Genomic DNA, 19,438 nt, shown 5'->3' with positions numbered 1-19,438 from the left:
CCTGTCTCACTCTCACTCTAAACCTGTCTCATTCACTATCAACCTGTGGAGATGACACAGCGTAGCTGGAAATGTGGGAATGTTAATCTGCCGCATGGAGAAAGGAAGAGAGATTCTGACAGCTCAAGTGTTGATGAACTTGGTAATGGTGACCGTCTAATGAGCCAGGGTGAGAGTTTGCAGGAAAAGTTCCTGGGGAATGACCTTGGCAGCAAGCGTGACTCCCTAGCCTACCCTGGATCTAGAAGCCTTAACATGTGTAAGCCTTAAATGAGCATAGCAAGTTTCTCTAGCCCACAACCATGTCTGCTTACAGTGGTGAACAATGTGGTGGGCAGAGGGATGTCCTCTACCTGCTCATGAGCTGGGAACAAGGGTGGCTGGTAGCCCAGACAGAATTGGAATGGGGACATCCCAGTAGATGATGAGGACGTGCTCCAGGAGGTGGTGTCCAGAAAGGTCATACATCTTAAGGCAACCTCAGGGTTTGGTTTTTTCTCTCCATCTGGCCATTTTGATCTAGGGATACAAACCCGAAGTTAGGAGAAACTTGGAGTTTCCCCGATGATCCTACAAAATGCCTCCTAGACGTGGGAGGTTAATCCCCAAGCGCTCTGAGCTAATGTATCAGCACATCTAAAATAGATGTCGAATTATATTTTATAGTCTAAATAATTTTTTTAAACTTGTGCTACTGTTGTTTAATTACAATATTTGTAAATTTACATTTTTATTTAAATGAGGTTCAGGCTCAGGGATGTTGAGCTCTACTGCCCGCTCGAGTGTTATTCCTAAATTATGTTTATAATAATGAAATGAGATGCCCTAAATCATGCTTGAAAATTAATCTAAAATTAATTTCAAATCGGCATGTGTAAACCCGTGGCTCGTACTTTCACTTTACAAAAGGTAGCGTTTGGATCAAAAGGCCATAAATGCATGAGATTTATCGATAAAAATGCAGACATATCTCCCAGTTTAATCTCACTTAGTTTAATCTAATTAACACAAAAATAGGACACAATGGTCACCTCAAAGCTTTTATTTTTTTATGGCTTTTACAGCATTAGACTATACTTTTTTATATTTGTCTTTATTATTAAAGAATTTAAAATGGTTTAAGTTTAATATAATAAATTTTATGGGTTATAATTTTATTTTTGGGTTATAAATGCAGTGTTCAGTCACATTCCTGTGTGTCCACCCTGATTTTTAACCACGACTGGAAGGACTTTAAACAATTTATTTATGTATTTATTACATGCCTCTTCTGTAAGTATCTCAAACCAGTATTTATTAATTAATTAAATCTGATTTTGTAGTCGGTTTTGCGTCTTTTCGAATATAGTCTTTCAGATCATGTCACACCATTCCAATGGGATTCATGTCAGGAGATTCGGCGGGTGTCTTCACCCAGTTAATTCCCTCTTCAGCGATGGCTGTTCTTGCAGCAGTGTGCTTCATGCAAGTCTAAACATGAATTTTCACAGGATGTTTCGGCTTGGGTTTGAACACTTGTCTCCCTGTTTTACGAAAGGACATTGTGGCGAAGCGATCCAAAGCCATCATAGTTTTATCAGTGAAAATGATGTCGTGAAATCTTTTCTCTTCATCGATCCATGTTTGAGCTTGTTGGAGACGTATCTCTGTGTTTTTGTCGCGGATCATGGGACAATGCAAAGTTTTTCCATATCTCCAACCAAGTTTTGCCTCATTCTCTGAATTGATCTCTCACTGATGTCCACTCTACTGTCACGTCACAGTTGCAACCATTTTTATTTGTTTTGCCTAGTCATGGTTTCTCTGGCTGCGACAACGGCTCTGTAAAATAAGTGCATAACATTAATTTAAATATTTGACATTTAAAGCCTAACAAACACATGACAGTGTATAATTTGTGATAGTACAGTCTAAGGAAGAGCTACTTACTGATTAATTTTGCGAGGGTTGCGTTTGCGTGATGTCCGTTCTTTATAATGTCTTCTGATGGTGCTCAATGTTACCTCTACACCAACAGATTTCAGATGGCGGTGTATTTCGGGACTGGAACTTCCAGCAGACTTCATTGTCCTGATGTCTTGAGAATGAAGCTTACTGATCTTGGTCATTTTGTAATGATTCTACATGTGGATGGACTGTATTTGTCCAGGCTATGTATGTCATAGTGACGTGGAAAGTGAGAATGGGTTGTGGATAATCTAGATTCCTCTATTCATTATAATGTTATTCTACTCTGCAGTACTATAGTATTTACTAATGTTGTTGATAAATATTTAAAATTACAATTAAATGAATAGCTGTCCATCTTTTTTGTTGTTTATCTTTTCAGTTTATTATATACCTTTGCACCTCTGCATTCTTAAATCCTTATATGTGACCTTAAAAAAATACTTATACATAAAAAATAAATATGGATAAAGAGAAATACTAAAGAAAGTAAATTAACTAGTAAAATGAACTGTACAAATAAGGGCATAATGAAAAATTACAAAATATAGAAATATATTTGGTTTTTTTGGGCTTTGGAATGAATAATTTAAGTTTTTGTTATTTCTTATTGGAAGCCCACTTCCGAAACGAATTATGCTTGTAATCCAAGGTTCCACTGTATTGAGATAAAATTTTGTTATTGATGAAATACTTATTTTTCACCATAATTTGAAAAATAATTCTTTAAAAATACTACAATGTGATTTTCTGGATTTTTTTTTCTTATTTTGTCTCTCAAGTTGAGTTACAGTATACCTATAATAAAATTAAAGGCCTTTCTCGTCTTTTTAAGTGGGAGAACTTGCACAATCGGTGGCTGAAGAAATACTTTTTTGCCCCACTGAGCTCTGGAAAAAAATAAGAGACCACTACAAAATAATCAAGTTCTTATGTTTTTTTCTTACAGCTGCATGTGTTGGTGAGATAAACAGTTTTTTTTCGTTTTTTTTTTTAACTGCTGACAATATTTCTCCTAAATTTAAAATATAACTATTGTTATTTAGAGTGTATACTTAAAGGAAATGCCATCATCACAACACATCAAAATAACTCAAGATTATGCAATATTTACAGAGCTTTAATAACATAAATAAAACAAAATGTAAATAATGTGTTAGTGAATTGTGCTAATGTCTTAAATAACATTATTAAATGAGTATTTGGTGGAATAATACTGGTGATTTGTAATTACAGCTTTGATGTGTTTGAGTTGGGTAAGTTTATACCGCTCTTAATACAAAACATCAAACAGCTCGGCTTTACTTTATGGTTTGTGACCCTCCATCTTCCTCTTAATGACATTCCGGAAGTTTCCTGGAGTAAATTGCAGTGAGCTCTTACAACCACTTTGGGACACTTTCCAACTCCATGGTCGTTCCTGGTGTTTATTTCTCTCTACACTGTAAAACACTACTGAAGGTGTTTATTCAAAACCCAATGAAGTGAAGATAAGATAGGGGTGATGTGCTCGTATCGTATCTTCTGGTTAGGTCGAGTAATACAAGCATAGTTACACAACCCTGATCAGAGGCCAATAGGATGTCATTTGTCAAGGATGTCAAGTGCTGTCTCTGTACTTTGATGAGGCCTAAATCCTGACTGATACAGTTCATGTATGCCATTTCTATGTATATATGAGCATAGCTGCTCCGCTACTATCTTTTCCAGAATCTTAGAGATAAAGGGGAGGTTTGATATTGGCCTGTAACTGGACAGCTGACAGGGGTCGAGGTCAGGTTTCTTAATTATTGGTTTAATAACTGCTAATTTAAAAGATTTTGGAACATAACCAATGCGGAGTGAAGAATTAATTATTCTCAACAGGGGTTCTATTATTGCTGGTACTATCTGTTTAAGAAAATGTGTCGGTACAGGATCTAATATACAGGTTGATGAATTTGCAGAAGAGATGAGTGAAATTAGTTCATTCTCTTCAAGGGGAGTAAAGTATTCTAGGTGGTTAGTTTATCAATCAGTGTTTATTTATGATGATGATGATAATGTGTGTGTGTGTGTGTGTGTGTGTGTGTGTGTGCGCCCTCAGCTTCATCAGTCAGGGTTGAGATGTAGAATCTAGTGATCAGTCTTACACACTAATGGTCTCTAACTGTTTAATCATCTCAATTATCAATCATCTCTAAACTATAGAAGATCTATAGTTTCTGCAAATTTCTTTTAGTTTTGTTCCTGATTTCTGCAGAAGCGTCTCCACTCGACTCACTTTGCTCATCAGTGTTTCTCCTGTACTACACCCAAAGCATTTACATGAAGGAAGAGGAACAGAGAGAGATCACTATAGATTACTTACTCACTCATCGTTTATACGGCCTTATCCTGTATGCACACCTGTAGGAAAACTGAAGTACCCAGAGGAAACCCACCAAGCATGGTGGGAGAACATGCATACTTTATGCACACTGAGACAGGAATCGAACCAGGACCCTGAAAGTGCAAGGTGACAGTGCTAACCACTACACCACTGTGCTGCCCCCCTATAGATTACAATCAACTAAATAGAATAAACAAATGTGCATATGTGTGTGTGTGTGTGTGTGTGTGTGTGTGTGTGTGTGTGTGTGTGTGTGTGACAAAATCAATATGCTTTGCATGTGGTGAGTAAATACAGAGTGTACTGTGGGAAAAGTAGAGTGACTGCTAGGAAACACACCAAGCACAGGGAGAACATGCAAACTCCATGCACATAAAGACGGGAATCGAGCCTGGCCGGTAATCGAACCTGGAACCTTATGTTATGTGGCCATAAAACATACAGTAGAAAACTATATTGAGTTTATTGAGTTTATATAGTTTAATTTATTGCAATCTACCCAATAACTCTTGTTAAAACACATACAGCATTAAAATGTCTGAGCGATCACAGTAGGATACACGAGAGATGTTTTTTATCTTTACATGTAAAATCTAAAGTTTCATCTAACGCCAGTTAAGATCACTGAAAGATTTTAATTAAAAACAGTCACAGACACTGAAACATACAAAGCGCATGAAATTGTATTTAGCAAATGTGTTTCTTTTTATCTGATAAAAATATAAATGTGTATGAATATTTACAAAAAAACTAGGCATTGATCGGGAGATAAGAAGCGTTAAGGATTATGAAAAATAGTGTTATATTTCACTTTTCACATGGTGGTGTTAATGTTTAATTTATATTAAGTGATCCTTTTGTGTTTTAGTGAACTTTTGTTCCATTTGTTTCTTGATTGTGCTGGAGATTTTTAGAAAACGCGTTTGTGTAATAGAGAAAGATTGTCCAAAGCTGCGTAAAACAAGCAGCTGCAGAGAGAGTGAGAGCGAGGTGCGTGTCTGCCTTTGTATCATGGAGCTGGCAGATAAAAACCGAGCGCTGTGTGGAAAGTAGATCTCCAACTTCCTAACTGGCAGACCACAGGCAGTAAGGATGGGCGGACATGTCTCAGCTTCTCTCTCACTCTCAACACAGGAGCCCCACAGGGTTGTGTTCTGAGCCCCCTGCTTTACTCACTGTACACCTATGACTGCATAGCCACTACGAACTCCACCACCATCATTAAGTTTGCTGACGACACTGTCGTAGTGGGCCTGATCTCCGACAACAACAAGACAGCCTACCTGGAGGAGGTTGGAAATCAGGAGAACTGGTGCCAGAGGAACAATCTCCTCCTGAACGTCAGCAAGACAAACGAATTGATAATGGACTTTAACACAAAGCAGATGTGGAACTACCAGACCCCCATCATCAATAAGAGCCCAGTGGAGAGAGTGGACAGCTTCCAATACCCTGGTGTTCACATCACGCGGGACCTGTCATGGTCCTGTCACATCAACACCGTGGTGAAAAAGACCTGGCAGCGTCTCTACCACCTCAGGTGCTTGAGAGACTTTAGACTGCCCTCCAAGGTGCTCAGGAATTTTTACTCCTGCACCATAGAGAGCATCCTGACGGGAAACATCTTAACCTGGTTTGGGAACAGCACCATGCAGGACAGACGAGCTCTACAGAGGGTTTATATAAAGCATTAAATGGTCTCGCACCGAAGTATCTGTGAGAACTGCTAGTGTCTTACGATCAGCCACGCCTACTTCGATCAAAGGATGCAGGCTGCTTGTCAGTACCGCGTATTATGAAAACTACAGCAGGAGGCGGAGCTTTTTCTTACAAAGCCACAAAATTATGGAATAGTCTTCCAAATAGTATTCGGGACTCAGACACAGTCTCAGTGTTTAAGTCCAGGCTAAAAACCTATTTATTTAGCCAAGCATTTTTATAAATAGATTAGCCTTAGGTAAAGGAGCAGATCTGGGGGACTCATGGACGTAGAGTATTATGGTGAACTGGTATGTTTGGATGCTGTCTTCCCCACTCTCATTGATCACTCAGGTTTGCTGACGGTGAGGTGATTGTTTGCTTTACATCTCAGTTCCCCCTCATGTCTGTGTTTCCTTCTGGCTCTCCCTTTTAGCTATGATGTCATAGTTAGTCCTCCTGGAGTCTCTGCTTGCACTCTACACTAAATATACATTATAGATTATGTGACTGCAACCATACCAACTGTTATTTCTCCTCTTCTGCTCTCCCCTCTTCTGTTCTCTCTCCCCTCTCTCTGTCGAGCTACACATGTCGTCCCTGAGCTGCCAGTGATTCAGACTCCCTCTGCCCTCTGGACCTGTCTGACCCATCCTGGTGCCCCGCTTCTGGTTGGAGATCTCGTCGCATGGATGCCCCGTGTGTCTCTTTGGGATGCGTCTGGTGTCTGGGGATGGTTTCACTTTACCATAAAGACGGTTCTGGCCTCGACTGGTGTTGACAGCTGTTTCTCTGAGGACTTGACTTGGCTGCGGTTGCTCAAGAGTTTAAGATTGCAATTGTCTCCAATAACTACCTGGACTCCATATTTACATCAATTTACATCAACTGTTATAGCTGAACTGGCTGCTACCTAACACACTGTATGAATGCGGATCAATTCCTGCTCTCTGTTGAGTCTGGTTCCTCTCAAGGTTTCTTTCTTTTACCATCTCAGGGAGTTTTTCCTTGCCACTGTCGCCCGCGGCTTGCTCAACAGGGACAATCTGCTCATCTTGATTCATGCACACTCACATTCCATACAGACTTAAATAATTTTTTTGATTGTGTAAAGCTGCTTTGCGACAATGACAATTGTTAAAAGCACTATACAAATAAAATTGAATTGAATTAAATTGAATCGTGCGCATCATCCGCACCGTGCTTCCTGACCTGCACTCGATCTACAGTAAGCGGTGCAGGACAAAGGCCAGGAAGATTGTAAAAGGCCTTTAATCACCCCAGCAATGGACTATTCTCTCTGTTGAGGTCAGGAAAGCGCTTCTGCTCCCTGAAGGCCAACACAGACAGACTGAGGAGGAGCTTCTTCCCGCAGGCGATAAGGTCTCTCAACCAGGTTAACACACAGGACTAATCATCTCCGTGTTTTTGCAACATTGCACAGAAATGGTCACTCATAGACATTATTCATTTGTGCACACACCCCAATACTGTAGACTCTAGAGCGGACAACCATGGACACTGCACATTTGCACACACATTGCAACATTTGCACACTTCTGGACATTTTTCATTCATTCCACTCTTTATTTGCAGTTAAATTTTAATTTATTTTGTTTTATACAAAAAAGGTCTAACTTCTTATAGTTAAACTATTTATTTATTTCTTGCTTCTTTTTCTATTTCTCTCTTATTTCTTGTCAATTGTTTAAAAAATTTTAAGGTCACAGGCATCTTTCAGACAGAGCCCCGCCGGCAGCGAGACAGAAGTCACTGGCAGAGTCCTTTCACCCTCAGAAATATCCAACACTGGTAAAGAGATGTAACGGGAGTTAATATCCAGGTAGCTAACACTGGTAAGGTGATGTTTTTAGTCATATTGGATCTTCAGCATGTATTGTCATCACCATAGTTATTTTAACAAAACATAACCATGGGTAATATACACCACAAATTAACAATGCTTACACTAACAATAGTTTAACTGTGGTATTTTTTGTAAAACTGTAAAATTATTTTGCCGGTGTTGAAAAATGGTAACACTTTACAAATAAAGTGTCATAAGATTAACAAATAACTGCAATGTGCCGGGTGTGTGTTCACAGTGTGTGTGTGTGTGTGTGTGTTTAATTTAACTAGGTAAGGGACACTATAGGATTGCTTAATAATTTTGCAGATGTTATTTATATTATGTGCTAAAAATAAAAAATTATCGTTATCAGTATCAGCGATATTGGCCCTGTAATTACTTGGTATCGGATCGATACAAAATTTTGCAGTATCGCCCACCTTTAGCGAGAGATTCGAGTGCGCGTGCCCAGAGTAAATGCTAGGCTTCGAGTGCGTGTGTGCGGAGGCACACCGCCGCGCGTGTGTGTGTACAGTCAGGCTGAGTAACACACACACACACACACACACATGCACAGAGCAGCTTTATTATAAGACTTTCCAAGGCTTTAACATTATACAGGATATGTAATAATCTTGTATGTGTATTAAACCCCATGTTTGTGCCTCAGGTTGGACTGCGGCTGCACTCCTGTAGCACGTGCTGTTCTAGAACATTCCTCAGCACTGGAAAGATACGTTGATCTAGCTACACTAAGAGCTTTTCTATAGTTCAGACTCTAAATATCGAGTTCTGTGGGGTCAGACGGTGATCTAATCGAAGTTGGGAACTCTGGGAGATTACTGATAAAACTCTGTTTGGTAGTTGATGTGAATGTACGTTTCATACGGTAGCGCGGCGCTGTGTGTACATTATTACTGTGACACACTTGAATTGAGACAAGATAGTGATCTGAGATAACTTCAGATAGTGGTATTGTGAATAAATTTCTTATACTTAATCCGAATAATATTATTAAATCTAAAGTGTGACCTGCTTTATGAGTGGGTCCTACTACACACTGATTTACTCCTACCAAGTCCAGTATGGACATAAATGCTGTTCTCAGAGGGTCTTCTGGGTTTTCAAAATGAATATTAAAATTCAATTCAATTCAATTCAATTAAATTTTATTTATATAGCGCTTTTAACAATGGTCATTGTCTCAAAGCAGCTTCACAAAAAAAAAAAAAAAGATAATAATGAAATGAATGATGAATGAATGAATAATAATGAAATGAATGATGAATGAATGATGAATGAAAATGAATGAAATGTCTCTGATGAGCAAGCCAAGGGTGACGGCGACAGTGGCAAGGAAAAACTCCCTGAGATGGCAATAGGAAGAAACCTTGAGAGGAACCAGACTCAACAGGGAACCCATCCTCATCTGGGTGATAACAGATAGAAATAACATCATGTGTGTTGTGCAGGTGAAAGTTCAATATACAGTAACAGAAGTTGTGTAGATTCAGTTCAGCAGTAGGTGCAGAGGGCAGATGGGGTCTGGATCACTGGAAGCACAGGAGCAGGATGGTAGCTCCAGCCATCATAAAGCAGAATCTAGCTGGAGCAGGTCCTTCTCAAGACGCCTTAGAAACCTCGCAGGGTTGGCCTTTGTCTACTGAAGCTGGCACAATCTCCAGATGCCTCGGGATGGGTAGAAAAATACAGAACAGATGGAGAGAATTAGCGTAGATGCCATTCAGGATAGGTGTACTGGAGTATGAGATTATGGGATGAGTTACGCGTATGCCAGATTAAAGAGATGCATCTTAAGTCTACTTTTGAATTGGGAAACCGTGTCTGCTCCCCGAACACTGTCTGGAAGGCTATTCCAAAGCTTTGGAGCCAAATATGAAAATGCCCTGCCCCCTTTTGTGGATTTTAAAATTCTGGGAATTACCAGAAGTCCGGAGTTTTGTGATCTTAAGGGACGTGGTGGATTATAGCGTATCAAAAGACTGGTTAGGTATGTGGGAGCTAAACCATTTAAAGCCTTGTATGTAAGTAGTACTATTTTGTAATTAATTCTAAATTGAACAGGTAGCCAGTGCAGGGATGATAATATAGGTGTTATATGATCATATTTTCTGGATCTAGTGAGAACCCTGGCGGCTGCATTTTGGACTAACTGTAGCTTGTTTATTGAGGATGCAGGACAACCACCTAGTAATGCATTACAATAGTCCAGTCTGGAGGTCATGAATGCATGAACTAGCTTTTCTGCATCAGATACGGATAGGATACTCCTAAGTTTGGCAATATTTCTAAGATGGAAAAAGGCTGTTTTTGTGATATTGGAAATATGATTTTCAAAAGACAAGTTACTGTCTAATATCACGCCCAGGTCTTTTACTGTTGAGCTAGTGGTAACAGTACATCCTTCTAAACGCAGGCTGAATTGTGAAAGCTGTTGTGTGCTGGTTTTCGGGCCGATGAGCAATATCTCTGTCTTATCTGAATTTAGTAAAAGAAAGTTATTGTTCATCCAATCTTTTATGTCCTGGACACACTCGGTTAGTCTAGACAACTTGGGTATTTCATCTGGTTTTGTTGAGATGTATAATTGGGTATCATCAGCATAACAATGGAAACTAATCCCATGCCTTCTAATGATGTTTCCCAGGGGAAGCATGTAAATTGAGAACAGGAGAGGTCCTAAAACTGACCCTTGTGGGACCCCATATTTCACTGGCATTACATCAGACGGTACTCCATTTAGATCTACAAAATGGTATTGATCAGACAGGTATGATCTAAACCATTTTAATGCCTGCCCCTGAATACCTATATGATTTTGTAGGCGATCTATGAGAATATTATGATCTATGGTGTCGAATGCAGCACTTAGATCAAGTAAGACTAGTATTGAGATGCAGCCTTGGTCTGAGGCTAAAAACAAGTCGTTTGCAATCTTAACTAGTGCAGTTTCTGTACTATGATGGGGCCTGAAACCTGACTGAAATTCTTCTAGGATGTTGTTTTCCTGCAAGAATGTGCATATTTGAGCTGATACTACTTTTTCTAATATTTTTGATATGAACGGAAGGTAAATCTCCAGCAATTAACGCTTTGTCTACAGAAATGACTAGCTTTGAGAGGAAATCTGCAAATTCACAGAGAAATTCAGTGTTTGGCCCTGGAGGTCTGTAAATAATTATTAGCGGGATCGACTGAGCTGACTTAATATAGTTAAATACACTTATGTTACTATAAAGAATTTCAAGTGAATTAAATTTGTGTCCGTGTTTTTGTACGATAGCCAGATTATCATTGTGAATAACTGCGACGCCTCCTCCTCTACCAGTTAACCGAGGCTGGTGTATGTAGCTGTATCCAGGAGGACTAGCTTCATTTAGTTTCTGTTAAACAAAGTATATCAAACTCCTGGTCTGTGATAGTTTCGTTAATAATAACTGCTTTAGATGCGAGAGATCTAATATTTAACAGTCCTAGCTTCCGATAGGTGCCGGCTGCCCATTCAATATGATCCGAGTTTGTGGTCTTTATGTTAATTAAATTACTAAAACAGACTTTCTGAGTCTTTCTAAATTTGTTTTTAGCTCGGGGAACAGACACAGTCTCAATATCATGAACCCTGAGTGACGACTCTTTGCAGCTAGCAGACGGTTGGTTTAGCCTGTCTGTCTGCTCCCTGGCCTGGGCTCTGGATTGTCACCGATTAACTAGGCCTTTTCTAAGACTATGAGCCATACTACAGGAAATGAGAGCAGCACCTTCCCGAGTGGGATGGACACCGTCCCGCCCTAACAGGCCAGTTTTGCCCTCAAAGGTCTTCCAATTGTCTATGAACCCCACATTATTTTTATTTTTATTTTTGGACATCCAGCGGTTCAGAGACCATAACCTGCTGTAAGTTATGTCACCACGTCTCATTGGGATGGGACCAGAGCATATTACTTCATCGGACATCGCCTTCGCTAATTTAAACACCTCTTTAAATTTATTCTTACTAACCTCTGACTGACGAAGGCGTATATCGTTAGCTCCAGCATGTACTACTATCTTGGAGAACCTGTTCTGTCCTAGAGCCCTAAGATGACCTGCTATGTCCGGTGCTCTGGGATACACCTAACCACTGCCGCCCCTAAAGGCCTGGCTAATTTTACATGTCTCAGTATAGAGTCTCCCAGAGGTGTCAAGCAACGAAGTACAAATACTTCGTTACCTTACTTAAGTAGAAATTTTGGGTATCTATACTTTACTGGAGTAATTATTTTTCAGCTGACTTTTTACTTCTACTCCTTACATTTTCACGCAATTATCTGTACTTTCTACTCCTTACATTTTAAAAATAGCCAAATTAGTCCTATTTTATTTTAGCTTGTCATTCAAAAAACAAACAAACAAAAAAACATCCGGATAAACCGTGTCATCCGGATGGAGCGAATTTGATTGTGGTGGGATGAGAAGTATAAACACACCATTCCGACACCCTATTGGTTGGTACGAGATCCATCGCACCTACACATGACGTCACGTCACACACTCCAGCAAGGACTTTTGAATAAAATAGCATTTCGGTTGATAAGGTGATAGAGACTTAAGATTCGAGCGAAATGTCACAACCAAGCACCAGCGAAAAAGGTAACAGCACCAGGAAGGGAACAGGAATGAGATATATATATTTACACTACCGTTCAAAAGTTTTAGAACACTTTCTAACTCCATGATGGCTCCTGATTTTTATTTCCTTCTACATTGTAAAGGAATGCTGAAGGAGCAATCTTTTTGAAGGCGCCAAAAAAATGCATTAATCTCTTTTGAACAGTTAATGGTGAGATGTTTCTGCTACTTCTCCTTTGTAAAGACTTCATAACGCCTCTAATCTGAGGGGCTGTTAATTGGTCATTTTTCAGGCTGATAACTCTAAATGAACTTCTCGTCTGTGGCAGAGGTAGGTTTTGGTCTCGCCCTCCTGGGACGGCCTTCATGAGAGCCAGTTTCATTATGGTGCTGGACGGATTTTGCAAATGCACTTGACAATACTGTTCTTGCAAGAACTATTACAGAAAGGCCGACCTCTGTGTCTTATAATAACAACTAACTTTTGTTTTTCTTGTTGTTATCTAATTACCTAATTCCATATGTGTTATTTTATAGTTTTAAAATCCCCAGTATTGTTGTAGAATGTAGAAAATAAATCACTAAACAAAAACAAAGAAATTTGCAAGTGATCTAAAACTTTTAAATGGTAGTGTATAGTTTGCTGAGATAATCCATCCTAATGGTAGGATGGATTATCTCAGCAAAGCAGAAGTGCTCACTATCACACATTTAGACTGATTTGTGAACAATGTTTGAGAGAAATGGTAATATTGTGTATCTGGAATGAATTTTAGATCTTTAAGTCCATCTCATGAAAAATCTGAGCAGAAGCAAAGGTGTTGCGTTTATATTTTTGTTGAGTGTATGTATATATATATATTTTTTTTTTATTTTTATTTTTTTTTGATGAATCACTTGGATTAATCCTTCATTCTGACAGCACTAATGTTTATTGTAGACAACCATACAAGGATAATTGTTACTAATACTGCCCTGGGTACACTAATTTTCCTGTATGTTACGCTCACAGATTCCTGCAGCTAAGCTTGGATGTACATTTACATTCCAATAAAGGTTACTGATGACACGCCTCTGAAGTTTGACTTTTTGCACCATTAAAATACTTATAGGCAACTAGTTATCATATCTTCTTCTCCATGAAACATGTTAATGCTCAGTAGTAAACATATATGGGTCTTTAATGTATTTGCATTGTACTTAAATGCATTCTCTTTCAATTGCCATATACAGAATCCCAAATCACTATGGGCATTAAAAAATATAACAAAAAACAACAACACATTTTTCTTTTTGTTTATGAGGTGTTAGTGCAGTATATAGGCCCGTGGCACAGCCTAAGCTTTTATCCTTAATGCTTTTCCACCCTCACGTTACTTTTACTTTTATACTTTAAGTAGTTTTGAAACCAGTACTTTTACACTTTTACTGGAGTAAAAAGCTTAAACTGATACTTCAACTTCTAAAGAAGTCTTTTTAAACCTTAGTATCTATACTTCTACTCAAGTAATGGATGTGAATACTTTTGACACCACTGGAGTCTCCTATAACCAGAGCTCTTTCAGGTTTCTAAGTAGGTGCATCACTGAGGAGAGCAAACCTGTTGGACACGTTAAGCACAGAGGAGGTGTGCTCTGGTATGCTAGCCTTAGCGGTAGCTTTGGCTGAACGAGTATGTCACAGAGTCGTCACCCACTCGCCCCGCTGTGAGGGCTCAGATACAGGATAATAAACACAAGTCTGTATTTTACTGAATTTAATTCACTTAAATTACCTTAATTTAAATAAATTACCTTCTGACCAATCAGAATGGAGGATTAAACTGCACTGTAGTGTACGGAAGTTGTTTTGTGTCACATTAACATAAATTAATAGATAATCTAATAGATATAAAACAAATTCCATCTAATAATAAAACATCAACACACACATAACAAAATAATAAATATTCAATCTAAATAAATGATTAAATTAAAAATATGCTAATACAACTAATAATATATAAGTAATACATATAATTATATTATAATAATTTATATTAGTAATAAATCATTATAATAATATTATACATATAGAATAAGAATAATTTAAAAAATGTTAACAAACACACATTACAATTAAGGACAAACCAAGTACTATAAACCGACAGGTCGAACAACAAACATCTCCACATCAGATAATGTACACAGAGGTCGAGTAATTAAATGTCAGGCACTGAATAAGAAAAGACAAAAGAACCCATTAAATTCTGCATCACTCTTCTATTTTAAGCTCAATGTGTAGCTTTCGTCAATAGATGGCGCTATTTCATCATTCATTATTTACACCTTCATTATTCGTGGCTGCCACATTCATTATTCTGGTGTCCCTTACACCTGACCTGTCAATCAAACTTACAGCAGAGGTCTCCGCTCCACCCAGCCTAAACAACACAGCCTGGGCCTCATGCTGACGTGAGCTTGGGTTGCTAGCTTGTGCTAACAGGCTAATATAACTGCGCATGTGTTAGTTAGCCAGGAATTAGTCAATTAATTGGACCAAGACTGGAACAATAACTGAAGACTTTCTTTTGTTTCCTGTGTGGACCGGTGTTTCCCCTCTCCTTCTGGGGTTTTTGTTACTGTGTAGTGCAGATGGTGCTTGATCGGTGTAAATATGTAATGTGTCTCCATTATGAGTTGTGAGGGTGGATTTATCAGCGGCCAGTATGAACACAAGTGTGATAAACACTATTCCTTAAATTAATCTATTCTCATGGATTAGATGATAAACTTGTGAAGTAGCATCTGTAAAACACGAAACAATCTTTAACATTTTCCTAATTGTCATATTAAAATTAACCAAAGCTAAAATTCTATTATATTATAAGACAATTTTTAGACAAATTTTACTATTTTAAGCCTAAATAGTTTTTTTGTTTTATTAGCAGATACTCACTCAATCACTCGCGGTGCTAACCACTAAGCCACCGCGTCGCCTATTAGCAGATAATATTTTAAAATGAGAATTCCAAACATTTAAAAAAAATTATCTTCAAATAGAGTCAGTCTGTTGTGCAGCACTATACACACACATTCCTGTAAAGAGGTGGTGAAGACAGGCAGATCGAGGACCCAAAAGCATTCTTATTAAAGCTCTCCTCCATAAAAAGTGCTCAGAAAAAGGGCACAAAATAAAGCACAAATAGTGTCGAGTGAGAGTCAAAACATCTTCTCACATCTCTGCGTTAGGAATATTAGAAATTATGTCAAAGGACACAAAGTGGTGATGAAAGTTGCTTCCGTGTTACGAGTCACAAACCAGAAGGTGCTGTGCTCCAAGTTGTTTAATACATCTAGATGTAAATGTCAAGTAATGAAAGCCGTAATTCTGATCTCACTCACTCATTGTCTATGGCACTTATCCTGTATACAGGGTCACGGGGGCCTGGAGCCTATCCCAGGAAACGCAGGGCAGGAGACGGGGTACATCCTGGACAGGGTGCCAATCCATCACTGACCACATAACTACACACACTCACACACATATTAACACACTATACTGTAGGCAATTTGGGAACACCAATTAGCTTAACCCGCATGTATTTGGAGTGTGTGAGGAGACCAGAGTACACTTATGTGTTTGGTTTGTGTTTCACACCAATAACGAATCTCTTATTCTTATTATATTCTGTATGTTTGCAGTGTGCTCTTGTTTAACTGCTTAGACACACTTGCTTTATACTAGTTTATGACCAAATTAGTTAAAAATAATAACAAAACTGCTCACTATTTGTTTAATTAATGTCCAGTCTTGTCACTACAGCACCTTGCAAAAATATTCATACCCCTTGAATTTTTACACATTTTGTCACATTACAACTACAAACGCAAAAGTAATTTATTGGGATTTATGTGATAGACCAACACAAAGTGGCACATAATTCTGAAGGGCAAGGAAAATGATAAATGCTTTTCAGAATTTTCTACAAATAAAATTCTGTAAAGTGTGGCGTGCATTTATTTACCCCGTGTACTCTGATACACCTAACTAAAATCCAGTGGAACCAATTGTATACAGAATTTGCTTAATTATTTAATAAAGTTCACCTGTCTTTCACTTAATCTCAGTATGAATACAGCTGTTTTGTCCTCAGAGGTTTGTTCTAAAACAAACAGCATAATAAAGCCCCAGGAACACTCCAGACAGGTCAGGGATAAAGTTGTGGAAAAGTTTAAAACAGGGTGGGATTATAAAAAAAAAATATCTCAAGGTTTGAACATCTCAGGAAGCGCTGTTCAATAATTCAGAAATGAAAATATTATGGCGCAACTTCACACCTACTAAGACATGGCTGTCCACCTAAACTTATGGAAGAGTGGCAAGAAGAAAGCATTTTTTGGTAGAAAGCCATAAAATGTCCCATTTCCCGTTTCTAACTAGCCAACATGTGGAAGCAAACATGTGGAAGAAGGTGTTCTGGTTAGATGGGAAGAAAAAAATAACCTTTTGGCCTAAATGCAACTAACACTGCACATGACCCTAAACACACCATTCCCACCATGAAACATAGTGGTGGCGGCATCATGTTGTGGGGATGCTTTTTTCAGGAGGAGACTGGCAAAAAGCTCCAACTTTCAGCAGGAGAACGACTCTCCATTGAGAAGCATTAGATAGCACCAGTGAGAAGCATTAGTTTGATTGGGAATGTGGGTCACAGGCCTGCTGTCTATCTATTCAACTCCCAGCTTCCAACTCATAACCCCTGGGTTGTGTCCAGGCCAGAAATCTCTGGATGATACTATTTAAGCAATGGGCCATTTTAGTGTCTGAACTGCTTGTTCTGTCAGAACAAAGCAAAAAGACATATGATAGCAGATGGTCCCAGATATTAAAGACGTACAGTGGAACCTTGGATAGTAACTGAAGTGACTAGGTCTGCAAGTGTTTTCAAGATGAGCAAAATTAAACAAAAAAAATTTACTTAATAAATGAGCGAGGTCTTGATATACGAGTAGTATGCATGCGCCTTGTCTGCCGAGTGTCACATGATCACAATTGAGCCAATGCTTCTTCTCTCTCTTGTGCTATGGGCAGTCATCTCCCATCATATCCACCGAGCTTGGATCACAAACTTTATCTCGACTTTCCGGCTTCGACCCTAGTCTGTTCTATGACTACGATTAATCCACACGCCTCGCCGAGCTCACGCTTCTTTCACCAACCAGCTCCAGCTCCTGCATCCCATGTCGGCTTTTAGCATGGAGCTCTCTCTTCCCATGCCGGCTCTCCACGCTTCCACTTCACTGCAAGACTCACGTTGCACACACCGCCCATCACCTCGGTTCACTCGGTGTCGTCACTCCGTTCTTCCGCTCACACCACAGCGTGGAGCTAAAACCATGCCTAGTATCAGAACCACCACACTGCTTGCGCAGTCATTCTCAAGCACTCATAAACACCACTTCATCTCTACCTGGGATCAACTCTCACTGTCTGCACTTGAATCCACCATGACCCCTACCGAGGATCCTTCTTAAAGAATTTTTCCGACAAAGCAGTGATTTTGTTAGTGTGCACTGAAGAGCAGGATACCTTACAGGCTAGCTTACATACAGGGCAGATAATGTGCGTCCATACCCGCTCAAAGGATCTGCTGATAATGGGTAAATGGATGAGGGGAGTGGGAACCCGGCTTTCCTCCGTGACTCCAAGGAGGTTAACTTGGCTGTAGCTCAATTTTGGTGGGCATAGAATCATCCAGTACTGGTTTCCAGTGCTGAGCAGTTCAGAAAGGGTCTATAAAAGTAACTAGTTCGAGTACTTTTTTATTGCAGAAAATGAAAACTCCTTTGTGATTCCTCATGCATGTTGTTTTAGTCAAGACCTTTATAATTATTCTACCATCATCACTCAGTGAAGTAACTACTAATACCCCCATCTCACCTACGGGGTTTCATGTGGTGACCATAAGTACGGTTTATCATGATTCACCGCGAGTTTTGGCGCTGTGATTACAGTAGGTTTCCATCTTTCCGCATTACGGCCCTCGCATAGTCAAACCGCATAGGTGTGATAGGGGTATAACAGCAGGAATAACAGAGGGCGGGCGGGTTATCGGGGGCCGGGCTTGTAGGACGGCTTTCACATACACACACTCTAAGGGATTGAAAATGACGGCTGTCTGACAAATGGATGACATAAATTGTCTGAATAATGAATTACATTTTAGAAAATATAACTTAATAACTAATGCATTAGATTACTCGTTACATCAAAAAAGTAATCCAAGTACTCTAACGCGTTACACCCAACACTGCTGATTACTAACCAGACAGGGTAACAAGCATATTATTTCACTGTATTCAGCATGGCATCTATTCAGTGCCCATGTTAATGGCAAAGATAAAAACCTCCCTAGCATGATGGGAACAGTTCTGATGCAGAAGTTAAGTGTGTTTCAGTGGTCACTGCTGATTTATAAACGCTGTAAGTGCACACATGGAGATGTGACGGAGGGTGTGGGAGAAGTTTGCTGTGTATAACTGGATGAACTTTATTTCTACAGAGAATTTTTTATACATCATTACTAAAAGCTTATTACACATATCTAACTTCATGCTCAAAAAATGGACATGGTAGAGAAGATGGAAAACTACTTTTTAAATCAATGTGTAAAATAAAGCCAAAACCAAACCCTGAAACCACCGAGGCTACATGTGAAACAAGAACTTAACATGTACTAATATTAATATCTACTAACTACCATAATAAATGTAAATATTTATAAACATTCATGAGAGAGATAAAGAGGGAGAAGAAGAGAAAGAGAGATAAACAAAATGTAATAAATAATCAAACATTGTAAAATAAACTTTTAGACCTCTTGAACTCTAGAAGGATTTTGTGGCTTTCTCTCAAAAGGAACACAAGAAAGAACATTAGTGTAGAAGAAAAGTGTCTCA

This window comes from Clarias gariepinus, chromosome 18 (assembly GCF_024256425.1).
Source record: "Clarias gariepinus isolate MV-2021 ecotype Netherlands chromosome 18, CGAR_prim_01v2, whole genome shotgun sequence".
In the NCBI taxonomy this organism is placed as follows: Eukaryota; Metazoa; Chordata; class Actinopteri; order Siluriformes; family Clariidae; genus Clarias; species Clarias gariepinus.
The sequence above is the reverse complement of the archived record's forward strand: the minus strand, read 5'-3'. Positions refer to the sequence as shown.